Source organism: Homalodisca vitripennis, chromosome 5 (genome assembly GCF_021130785.1).
Source record: "Homalodisca vitripennis isolate AUS2020 chromosome 5, UT_GWSS_2.1, whole genome shotgun sequence".
Taxonomy (NCBI): Eukaryota; Metazoa; Arthropoda; class Insecta; order Hemiptera; family Cicadellidae; genus Homalodisca; species Homalodisca vitripennis.
The window spans coordinates 110,124,309-110,138,237 of record NC_060211.1 but is presented as its reverse complement, the minus strand read 5'-3'; positions in this window follow the sequence as shown (position 1 = coordinate 110,138,237).

Below are 13,929 nucleotides of genomic sequence, written 5' to 3'. Positions count from 1 at the left end.
TAACCACTTATACAAATTTAATGAATATATGGAATGCTATATATATATATATATATATATATATTCATATATATGGAATGCTATATGGATATATATATATAGAAATATATACAGTGAACTACCTCCAGTATATCACACGCTATAAGAAGGTAACCGTTCACTCAGTAATCAATAATTATCCTCCCCTATTTTCCTGAACGTAAATAAACCAAATTTATTGAATAGTAATTGGTTTAAGATTGTTCAGAAACTGACAATAATTTAATATAGTACCGAAGGGCCAGTCAGAAGAAGTGTGTAGATTTAGGTACAAGCGAAATGTTATTAATTCATTATAATATAATTTATATGTATTCACTATATTGAAAACTGTTCAGAATAAAGAAAATTGTGTCGTAAAAAAGTTTTGGAAGTCTTTTAAGCATACCAGAGTACATAAAATATTTATTCTAGCTTTATAAATTAAGGGATTTTAAAAATTTTTTAGTTTGAACGAACCTCAAGTGGAAAAAATAGCGTACGATACTAGTCAAGCTGAGATATTTATAACATACATTTCAGTACAGATTTAATATAGCTCTTGTTCTGTAGGACAGTTATCCTGTCCAAGAGGCACGTTTTATAAATTAAATGTTTATAAATATAAATGTTTCACAATATTTATCCCACAATGCTTGAAAGAGGGTAGTTTTTGGCTCTGGGGGTCACATGAGCAAATCTTCGGTAAGTGCAACCATGAGAAAAGTTGCAAAATATTTTTATATGAATAAATAAATTAATATGTATGTATATATTTATTTATTTATATATAATTCTGATTATTGTTATATAAAATCTACCTACTAATTTATTCCTAAATTGGTAAAATAACTTTAGAAACTTGATTTAAAAATTACGGTGTCACATTTTTTGTCAAAATGTATGTTATTTGGTGCAATTAGTTACTAGTAAACAATAAAACTATGGTTTTTGTCATTTTAGTTAACCTTTAGCTTGTATATTTGCATGGGGTTTTGATAGTAGGTTTTATTTTACATACCCCATACGTAAGAGCTAGTTAATTGTCACAAAAAATTAATTTTCCAAAATCTCTTTATTTTATATATTTGCACATGCGTGCTTTGTTTCTGTAACATTTTGACATTGGACGTCCCTATCACTTAGTATGCAGTCATTAAGAAATGTAAACTAGTTTGGATGAATGGATGGACAAATATTGTGGGATTTGAACAATACATAATTTAGTTTAGTGTCTCCATGAGGGCATTACGAAAGAGTTACCCAAGTATCTTAAACTGAAAATTGATTTTTGTTGATATTAATATGCTTAAATCTTAGGCATTGTCCTTTGAGAATACAATTGATGTCCTCGAGTGAATATAATACCCATTTTACTAGGTTTTGTAAAAATATGAGTATCAAGTAAGAAAGTTAAATTTCGCCAGAGAGCTCTAATCAACCATGCATTAGTTATGCCATTGATTTACATTCGTTGTGCAATATTTAGCCTCTCAAAATGCAATATTACGCAATGGTAAACTGAGTTCGGTTGTTCGATTCAGTAAGAGAAATAGGCTAAACAAACAACCCCAACGGACCAGTTAGGATAGCAATACTGTACTTATAGACAGAAAAATACAATGTTACCTCTCACAAATCTTAGTATGGATGGCGGCGGTGAACAGAGGTCATATTACTGAAATACGTTTTTTTTTATGTTTATCTTGGACAATGACAGATTGGAAGGATAATATTATTTTAGACAATGGGAATATTCGAAATGCTATTGCACTGAAATAGCAAATAAATTTGTTTTCCCTTCACAATTAGAGTAGTTTGTTAGTAGTGCTGCATGTTTACTTATGACATTCTGTTATTGAATACTTTATTACTTTACCTTTGTTATTGAATAGATTGTATTTTACTCTGTAAGTATATTCACCTCATTTATTTTTAACACTGCAGTAGCTTATTAAAAAACGTTTCTCAATTGAAAAAAAATAACTTTATCACATTTAGTTACGAAAAACATGTGATAAAATGTCATATGATTGTTCTCAGTTTACTTCAATACTTGCTTGTTCCTTGATTGTATATATATATATATATATATATATATAAAGTACTTGCTCCGCCGGGAGTCGAACCCGGATCTCTCACTTGCCGGGTGAATGTGCTACCATTACACCACAGAGCGCTCACTTTTTCCGATTCAATTATTTTGTATTTGGCCGTATCTGTCACATATGCGTTTAAATAAGCAAACTAACATATGATCGGAAGACCAAACACCTGTCAAACGACTTTTTATTTACGTTAAATTGTATAAATGGCAATAGCCTTATTTAATTTCAATAAGCTTATTTAAACGCATATGTGACAGATACGGCCAAATACAAAATAATTGAATCGGAAAAAGTGAGCGCTCTGTGGTGTAATGGTAGCACATTCACCCGGCAAGTGAGAGATCCGGGTTCGACTCCCGGCGGAGCAAGTACTTTTTGTGATTCAATGTTTATTTAAATTAAATGTTTTTTATATATATATATATATATATATATATATATATTATATATATATATATATATATATATATACATATATTTACAGGGTGATTCAAAACTAAACGGCAATCTCTCGAGAGCTTATTCTATAGCTAAAAAACAAGTAAAAAAGGTTCATATAACCATATGCCCGGAAACGCTTCGTTAGCGAGTTACGCCTAGCGAAAGATTTCGCCCGGATTTCAGAACCCTTGGTGAAGTCAGGCCGTATAAAAATGGTAAAGGTAGTTACAAAGATACAAATACGATTGTTTTTTATGTTTTTATATCTGAAAAATTTATTAAAATTCGTCCCAGAGCTGTAAATGCAATACTTTCAGAGATATCTTACGTAAAACACAAGAATTGGTGCAAAGAAATAACACATTTTTGTGTTTAACGTAAGATTACTTCCATAAATGTTAAATAAAGGTCATTTTTTCTTAAACAGATTTGTAGAACATTTAATTCTGAAAAGATTCATGTGAATTACTTAGAAAAAAAATTAATAATAGGTATTGAAATTTAGCTTTATTAAAAAATAAAACAGACGCACAAAAATGCATATTCTTATTTGCATAAAATATTAACTAATGTTTAGGTTGTGAGTAACAGCTGATCATTTATTCAACACTTTTTATCGTCATATTTTCTTTGCAAAGGTTGGCAATATCAGCTGATCAACAATTAAGTTCATGAAGTTAATATTTGAATAACCTTTATGGAGGTTTTTGTATTGTGGCCTGTGAAGATTGTATTTTGTGAGATCCTGTGATTATTTGGAAATACTTTATACAAGTGTATAAAATATTTTATTAAATATTTATTTTTAAAATATTATATTAAATATTTATTTTTAAAATATTTTATTAAATATTTTTTTAAAAGTGTATGTAATTATCTTAGTAAATAATGGCAGATAATGTAAATGGTATGTATTCGTTTGAAGAGTATACGGACATGATACTGATTTACGGCAAAGTTAACAAGAATGGTTTAGCTGCAGTTCAGGAATATCGTGATACTTTTCCACATCGAAGAACACCTGATCGCAAAACATTTGAAGCTGTGGAGAGACGACTTAGAGAAACTGGTAGCTTTAAACCGAAGCGAATAGATACTGGTCGTCAACGTAGCGCAAGGAACTATAATAATTAACAAGCAATAATAAATGCTGTAGAATTATCACCAACCACAAGCACCAGACGATTATCACGTCAGTTAAATATTTGCCAGTCAAGCGTATGGCGGACACTTCATGAAGCACAGTTGTACCCATTCCATATAACACGTGTTCAAGACTTATTACCGCAAGATCTTAATAAACGGAAGATGTTCTGCCGCTGGTTAAGAAGAAATTGTTTACGACATCAGTATTTTCTTCGGCGTATTCTCGTTACTGATGAATCCTGTTTTACTAGAAATGGAATTGTAAATTTTCGTAATACCCATACTTGGGCGTACGACAACCCACATGAAACTGCGACGAGGCATTTTCAACATACATTTTCAGTCAATGTATGGCTTGGTGTTCTTGGTGATAATTTGATTGGTCCATTTTTCCTCCCTAATCGACTTAATGGAGTAGCGTACTTAAATTCTTTAAGAACAAACCTGCCTACCCTCTTGGAAGATATTCCTGTTCAAAACAGAATAAATGCATGGTTTATGCACGACGGAGCACCTCCACATTTTTCTAATGATGTGAAAAACTATTTAAATGATACATACGGTAGACAATGGATTGGTCGAAATGGACCAGTAAAATGGCCACCACGTTCTCCTGACCTCACGCCAGCAGACTTTTTCTTATGGGGTTGGATGAAGTCAATTGTTTATTCAAAACGGATTAACACCATAGAGGAGTTACGTAATCGCATTACAGAGGCGGCAGAAACTATCAAGAATGCTCCAAACGTTATGAAACGCGCTAGAAAAGAGTGGATTCGTCGTGCGAAAACGTGCATTGCTAACAACGGAGGACACTTTGAGCAACTATTATAGGTGATTATTACAGTTTTATAAAGGTAAATACATTTTATGTTAATTTTCAGTCTAGAATAAATGATCAGCTGTTACTCACAACCTAAACATTAGTTAATATTTTATGCAGATAAGAATATGCATTTTTGTGCGTGTGTTTTATTTTTAAATAAAGCTAAATTTTAATACCTATTATTAATTTTTTTCCTAAGTAATTCACATGAATCTTTTCAGAATTAAATGTTCTACAAATCTGTTTAAGAAAAAAATTACCTTTATTTAACATTTATGGAAGTATTCTTACGTTAAACACAAAAATGTGTTATTTCTTTGCACCAATTCTTGTGTTTTACGTAAGATATCTCTGAAAGTATTGCATTTACAGCTCTGGGACGAATTTTAATAAATTTTTCAGATATAAAAACATAAAAAACAATCGTATTTGTATCTTTGTAACTACCTTTACCATTTTTATACGGCCTGACTTCACCAAGGGTTCTGAAATCCGGGCGAAATCTTTCGCTAGGCGTAACTCGCTAACGAAGCGTTTCCGGGCATATGGTTATATGAACTTTTTTACTTGTTTTTAGCTATAGAATAAGCTCCCGAGAGATTGCCGTTTAGTTTTGAATCACCCTGTATATATATATACAATTATATATATATATATATATATATATATATATATATATATATATATATATATATATATATATATATACAATTATATATATATATATATATATATATATATATATATAATTGGCAACTTAAAGTCTTATAGAGAATATTAAATTCCCATTTCTACGTACAAGTGTAACGTTTGGCCTCTTTACAATAAAGAATTATTTTTTGGACCAAGATGGGTCTAATTTAATGTGTGTAGGACATTTATATTAACAGACAAGTAGACAATCAATATTAAGATTTTAAGAAGGGACTGCCGATTCTTTTATAAAGTATTCTAAATTTGTATTAGGCAAAACTATAATCTATAGGCAATTACAATTGTTAAGCTTTAATGACAAGAGAACTATTATTTTAGTTATTACTTATTATTACCTACAATTATTTTAGTTTTTATTCATCCAAAAGAATGACAAATTTGTTACAATGTAAAAGAAATACATACAATTTTAATACAAGTACCTATGGTCGAGCATCTAAGACGTCAGACTTTGGATTTGTGTTAGAGAGAGTGTATGTTCAAATACTGTTTGTGGCTGTTTCATTTATCATCAGTATCATCAACCTTGCTCTGTATTGACTCTTCTTCTCTTTGATAAGATACTCGCATAGGCCAGAGACAAAGGAGGACACGCAGGATACTGGTTAAAAGGAGAATTGCCTCTCCAAATAAAAACCTCAATATTATTTCAAACTTAATACGTAATAATTATAAAGTTAATTAAAAAACGTATGTGGTATGAAAGCGCAATAGCCTCTTAATAACTATTTACTTTAATTACCATTGAGTTTTAGGTACCAGCACTCCATAGACACATAGCTGACTCAGCTAGAACCGTATTTAAGTATAATTCAGATGGCCAAGTAGAATTGAACCTTCGTCTTTTTTTTAATGAAGTAAAAGGTTGCATGATGATTCGATTTGGTTTAGAGAAATTATCTTTCATACATATCCAAACTAAATATAGCCTGAAATAAACTTATTTGTCCATGTACATATATTATAGAACCGAAATAGACTACATATATTATTATAACACGAAATAATGAAATAAACTGCCCTAATACCTACTGCCTTTCCACGCATATAACTATTAAAACAATAAAATTGCACTGAATAAACTGGAATATTAAGGTAAATATATTGAAATATCGCTGATTGTTGTATGATTACTGTCTGAAAGTAACATGTATTAAATTATGCACGTTAATTCACGTCCATTGAAATAATTAAAAGCGTTGCTTTAAATTTTTTCCAGTTTGTTTTCATTTTTAAATTTGATACAGTTTGTTTTTATAACTCTCCAAAATGCAAATTATGTTTAATATATGAATGAAATAGTATAAATATCTAACACAGCATACCTTTATTATTATTGTACCTTAATTTAATTCTTCTGATGTCAAAAGGTATCACCTCAGTAACATTTTTATGAAAACAGTGGGGAACAATATGAACACGTTAGTATAGTCGCATCCAGTCTTATATAAAATTAAAAGTCACGGTGGGTCGAAATAAAGTAAACAAATAATCACTACCCTTAGCCTTAACCTGAATCCAGATATTACGTGCCAGAGAGGACTTCTAAGTTTTAACCTCTCCTCTGAATAAATAAATGTTTTTAATAAATTTCGTATTATAATTTGTATCATATTAATAAGAGTACAAAATACATATATCACTAATAGATTGAATAGGCTATGTAGTGGTTCGGAAGTTATCTTCAAACTGTTGGATCCCATGTGTTAGACAGAGCTTCTTAGCCTCTCTCTTCGCCTGGTAAAATAATACATTGTTTTTTTTTTTTTTAATTAATTACTATGTTGCGAGAATTCAGATTAGTAACGTCTAATTTTCGTCAATAATCTGTTATAAGGCCGTTTTTTTTTAAGATCAAGTGTCATAAGTTGATGTTGTGATAAAAAATTCAGTGTTTACCCTCCAAACCTCAACTTAAGTCAATGCCGTAATTTGCACTTGTTAACAAATGAATAACAATAGGATTTTCCAATAAAAGAGTCACTATAGCTGATTATATTTTATTATGCCATGTACACACTGAAAAAAATCTGTATAAGAAATATAACTACGTCAAATCTTCAAAGTGTGACTTGCAAGTTGTCTGTTTGTCAGCAAAAACTTTCACAAATATAACTAACTATAGACATTCTATATGGGGAATTTTTCTGAGCGTTTTTAAAACTTTGAAAATTGTTTTATAGTTAATCATGATGGCAACAATAAAGTTTTAGGATAAATATATTTGTTAGAAACCGATTGAAAAAATATTACTTTTTAATGTGTGGCATATTAAATACATTTAGTATATTAACATATATAGAGCAACTAATTTGAAAACTAAAAGTAATTTTCACAAACACATTTATTGTTTGTTTGGAATATTCTATTATTATTTTGTTGTAACAGTTACAATACCAAGAAATAATCACAAATAAGATATCACATTTATTAAATGTCAAGAATTTCCTTGTTTGGTGGGTTATTATATGTTTCATGTGCTTATTATGTTTACGAATTTATATCCAAAACCAAAATCGGAAGTATTACCAAAGAAGATCGCAACTCATGCAATATAAGGGAAACTTGTGCTATTTAGTGTTGTTGCCATAGCAACGTGGTTAAAGAATCTTTCTTTGTGTGTGTTACAAGGGAAAGAACGATGTCGACACACAAAGGTAGACAATACTTTTGTCTCCTGATCTTTAGCGAAACATCACTGGTGGGGCTGAAAAAAATAAAATCTTTCTGTCTGTCTGTTTCCACGATGTCTTGAAATCAAATTGAGCTATATACATGAAGTTTTGCACTATGCTATTTTTAATGTCACTATATGGGATTTGGCTTAGCGTTGGCTAATATTTTAAAATTTATCTTATGGGTAACCATATTGTGGAGTACTCTTATCTTGTTTAATCAGATATACTCAACTGTATCTCAATGTTATGGTATAACGAGATGTCTGAAAGCAGTATTTTAAAAATGAATAGCTTCATTACTTATATTGACTTAACAATTAATTAGTAGACAGTTTTTATTAATATTATAAAAATAAGTTAAGTCCAAATGATTTGTAATGCCGTCGATCGAATATAAAATATACAACTAATTGGAGCAGAAATAGACTTATATTATGTCGGTAAAAGATGCTGTAATGATATATTATTGTAAAATATGAGAAACTGTGAGAATATTCAATACAGCAAAAATGTCTAAAAAAAATATATGTGTTTTTAAGATATGGAAATCCAACAGTAGGTCATGCATTAAAAGGAATTTGAATAAAAAGTAAAATAATTGCGTGTATACCTTTTTCACAGTGATCGGATAGTATTTAATTAAATATTCTGAAGGTAATGGTCCTGAGTGCATAACAACAAAACCACATCACAGAGCGACCTCGAGGTGGCCCTAGTGTGTGTGCGTTCTGTGTGGTCACATTCATATATGAACGAGCGTATGATCTTTATTTACTCTGGTCATGTAACGCATATCATTTGACTTAAATCTGGTGCTTCATACAGTATCTAAGAAGTACAAATTAAAATAGGAAATTAGCAATAAAAATTGAAATAAGTCTTTAAAATAATGTTTTTAGAAATGTCATCATAAATAGGAAAATAGTGTCCTCACGACGCGGTAGTTGAATATGAGCTTTCCGATGATTCCATTTTTAGCAATACTGTGACTTTGATTATAATGTATGAATAATTGGCTTAGCTTTACCGAAAACTATCATTCTAGCATATATAAAATACAAATTGTTGTCTGTATTTCCGCACGAAACGAACTGAACACTAGGCTTGAAATTTGGCATGAATCTTTACTTTTATACAAGGAATACTGAGTTTTACGATGGTTCATGTCACTCCATAGAATTTTCCTGATTGTTCGTGGATACCTTGGTATAAAGTGTAACTATATTGGAAACGAGAATATTGCAGAATAAATAAAATTCTAAGCAAACTCAATACAACCATAACAAATTGAAACATTTATTATTTCATGTAGCCTAACTATGCCAAAAGATAAAATATTAGCCTATTTTCTAGTAAATTTGTGTGTAGACTTTATGTAGTGTACACACTTCTATGAAAAACACTTTAATTTATTATGATTTGTTGAGACAGATTTTATATTTTGACCTTAAATTTTGCATGAAACTTAATTTCTAAAAAAATGAGTTAACGATACGTCAGTTTCATGTCAACATTTTTGTATGGTTATCCTGTCTGCAGGAAATATTTAGAATGAAATGAGCTTTAGATTTGAAATCATGCATGCACTTTCTGCAAAGCCTATTACGACATTAACGGTACTACCTAATTTTAAACTATTATACACACTTTCACGTTTAATTTTGTTACTGTATGTATATATATACAGTATATATATATATATATATACTAACAAAATTATATATATATATATATGTATATATATTTATATGTATATTTACTTATTATATATTAACATTATAAGTTTCAACATCAATTTAATTAATGTTACTAAAAGTTATGAATCATTTATCAGCTACATACTCTTTTGGAGGATGTAACTATGGTTAAAAAATAAATTATACTTTGTTTTTTAAGAAATCCAGAGGCCAATTTTATTTTAAATAGGCAAGCTTATTAATAATGAGTTAAGTTATAAGAGATCTCAACGACTTACTTTCGGCGGATACTTACGTGGCGTTCACCATATCTAATGAAACTGTAATTTTAGTCAAAAACACAATTATGCGCAACTATATTAAAAATCCAGATTATGGAGCAGATGCAATGTCACTGCAAAATATAGTTGTACTAGTAGAGCGTCGATACTAGCTCCATGGGCTTATACATTTTAAAGTATTAGTTTACTAGTCATTATAACCCCTATATACTCAGATTATGGAGTAAATAACTTATTACTCTAACGTGCGGTTGCACTAGTAGAGGGTTTATCAGACACCATGGGCTTATACAGATTAGTATATAAAATATATTATGCTAATTCAATATTATAAATAATAAAAATTATGGTAATACATATTCCATGTAGTAATTGTCTTTATCTAACTGTTATCTAACCAAAATATTCACATTAAGCATCATAAAGTTTAAAAGTGAAAAACTGGCACCGATGTTCCTATTACTTAGTTAGTCAGCACGTAACGGAATATTAATATTAGTACTAATACTTATATAATTAATACTATTTATTTCAAAGCTAAAGTAAAGATACTATGTAAGTGTTATTTATGTTACTAAGGAAGTTCATACTTGAAAAGGGAATTCTGTTATTATTATAAAATGTATTTTATTTTAAAAATCAGCGTCAGCGAAGACAATTGCTCGCGGGGCGGGACAAATGTATTTCTGCTTTTCTTCTCAATATCCAGGAAGCAAAATGAGTTATAGGTTCTAAATTTTTCAAATTTCATTTATATCTAAGAAAAGTCGTAACTCAAGAAGATCGTGCATGTCATATATAGTATATATATATATATATATATATATATATATATATATATATATATATATATATATATTGCGATTTGGCTAAGCGATAGTAAACATGTTTAAATTGGTCGTGTAGGTAAATGGCTCAAAGTGGATGACGTTATCCAGCGCGAAAGTGTGGGTTTGGGTGTGAATGGGAGAAATATAAGGAGAAATGTCTCAAACGGTACAAACACGAAGTCTGAATGAGCTTATTATAACCCACCATTGAAAAACGATAATTCAAGCAAATACAAATACGGGCCAGGAAGGGGAATTTATTGACTCGAGGCTAAGTTTTAAAAATTATTAACTTCATTGGATATAACATAAATATTTCTACCAGTCTCACAATGTAGATAAATAATTTTAATGATATATTCCAATTGTAAATAACTATGGTGTGCTTTACATGGTAACGCTGTCTTCAATAATTAGAATTACATTTTAACTTAATAAAAAGAATAAAATAAACGATAGTGTAATAAAAATTCAAGTGAGATCTTGAGTCTGACAATATCAAAAAATTATGTAGAGAATTTTTTGAAAATGTTTACCCGCATGGGCTGTTAATACCAAATTAAAACCATGAAAAGATATTGTAAGTTGGTTTATGTCAAGTTTATTGGGACAAAGTAGCACTGAATCCAACGACACTAAAACTGAAAATCCTTCCAGGAAATAATTTAGAAATATTCTGTAACCGTCTTAAGCTCTTTGGAAAACAAATAGCACCAGCAGATAAAAAACAATAATCTAAGCATGTTCTCAACATTAATCAATAAAGGTAAATTCTTCAATTCTCTGTATTTTCTTAAAAATATCTTATTTCTGAATTAAAATCATTTTATGAACACGTATTTCAGATTTTAATTTTAAACATATGAGTTATAAGGAGTTAGCTACATTCAAGCTGGTCTCAAGTAAAAAGTGTAAACCATATTCCAAAACCTGGGCTTATCACACATGATGTTGAGATCAATGCCAGTTCATTAACATTGAAAAGTACCTAGGTTACTGTTTATAGAAATTAACTTATTGTTGAGTTATTGCTACTGAATAAGCATACAACGTTGTTTTTCTTTTAATCGATAGAGACATTTTCCTTAAGAAAGAAATTGATAGTCATCAATATATATATATATATATATATATATATATATATATATATATATATATATATATATATATATATATATATATATATATATATATATATATATATATATTGTCTAGTCTGGGTCCCTATTTTTCTAGACTGGAGACATTAATAACGGTTATATAACCATTAGTTAATTATATAAAAATTGAGTGAATGTCGCCATTTTAAGCCTCTCTATATGATTATCCGACGCTATTTTAGTATTTATTTACCTCTATGAATATGGGTTTCAAATTAGTAAATTTTAGAAAACTACAACCAAAGGAAAGAATATTGCTTAATATTATGAACCACTTTTACACCGCCCACTGCGACCTGTAATAAAATAAGCACGGCTGACAGTTCAATAATCCGATGCCTTGGGGTAACTGTAGAAACTTGTTTAGAAAGCGACAGTTTCCCTTTGTTCTCTACTGGTTAACTTTTTCAATATATTTGTCTTTTATGTTTCTATATTAACCGCGTTTCTATATCATATGATCAGTTTTATATAAAAAAGTGAAATACGTTATTTACATAGTATGGATTACATATAGTTTAGATATAAATGCATATACTTGTATACATATAATTTGAACGTACTTTAACAGTAACAATAGTTTTATATATGTTTTTAAATGTTTGTAGTTGCTTTGACAGAACATAACACTACTGATGAAATTAAAATTTATTGTCAATTTAAATAAATGATATATTAATAGGCTTATGATATAAAATAATGTTGATGCGTCTCTCTAATAATAAACAACGAGCGGTCTGGAGAGACAAACTACACTGATTGGTCGCTATTTGACAGTTTATCTTTTTTGTACCACTCAAAGTTAAAATAATACTAATTTGAATGTGTCTGCTGTATATTTAACATACAGCTGCATGCTGATTTTCTTTTCCCACTACACACTGGCGATTTAAATTTTATTATTGTCATAACAGTTTGACTTGTTTGGATATGCAAAATATAACAACAGGACGTTTTCAAATTAAATTGCACTCTCCACGAAGTATCCATTATAGTTTATTTTAGTATAACCTAAACTTTATGTATTAGTATAACCTAAAAAATATGATACATTTTAAAACTATAATTTTTGTATGCTCATGGTATCATTTATTGTGATTTTTCCATTATATACCTTTCTTAGTTTTTTTAAAAATTAAAATTAAAGCTCAAAATTGTCTAGAGTGATAAGACTTTTAAAGGCTTTGCAAGGTGGAAGAAACTCTTTAATGGCTACTTCTAATCATGAATGGGTACTTCTAAAACCTAATCATCAGGTATTCCTAAAATAAAGGTTATCAAAAATTGTATTAAACATGGAAAAGTAAAATGTTGGTAAGATTACAAAGTGGTTAAGTTTTTCCGTGAACTTAATTAGTCCTCATCTTATTCTGACATTTAAAATTTGATTTAAAGAATGGAGTAATAACTTATACGTGAAATAACCAATAAAATAAATAAAGTGGTGAAGAAAAGAAGCAATTTACTGCTATATATATATATTCCAGTAGCTACCTTCTTTTGCCATTCGTATTCTCAATATATTTGATAGAAATACACCGTGTCATCATCATATATATAGTCAATAACTTTGTCAGTTTTTTTAAGATACGGAAACATTGATTTTGCTTGAAATTATATCTCTCCCTTCGTACTATTTCACATTTTCATTAGGAAATTTTACTATTTGTGTTTGAAAATACATCATATATTATTATATTAATACCATATTTGTCATAAATATAACTTGCAAATAAAGCAACGTTAACGAGGGCCTTTTCGCTAAAAATCACATAATATTCTGAGTCCTTAAAAGCATAACTCTTAAAAGTGTTAGCTTGTATAATGTCATTGTCACATTGTACAATGTTACGTAATGAAGAGTAAGTGGTGGAAATAAGAAAGAAAATGGTAGAATACTGCTGTTACCTATCCTGTGCTCTGGTTTAACCCCTTGATCCCTCACTTTAGATTTAGTACATAATGCCTAACAAACCTAACTATGGTATAATTATCTCAGTATTCCTTCTGTAAACTAATAAAACGCTAGG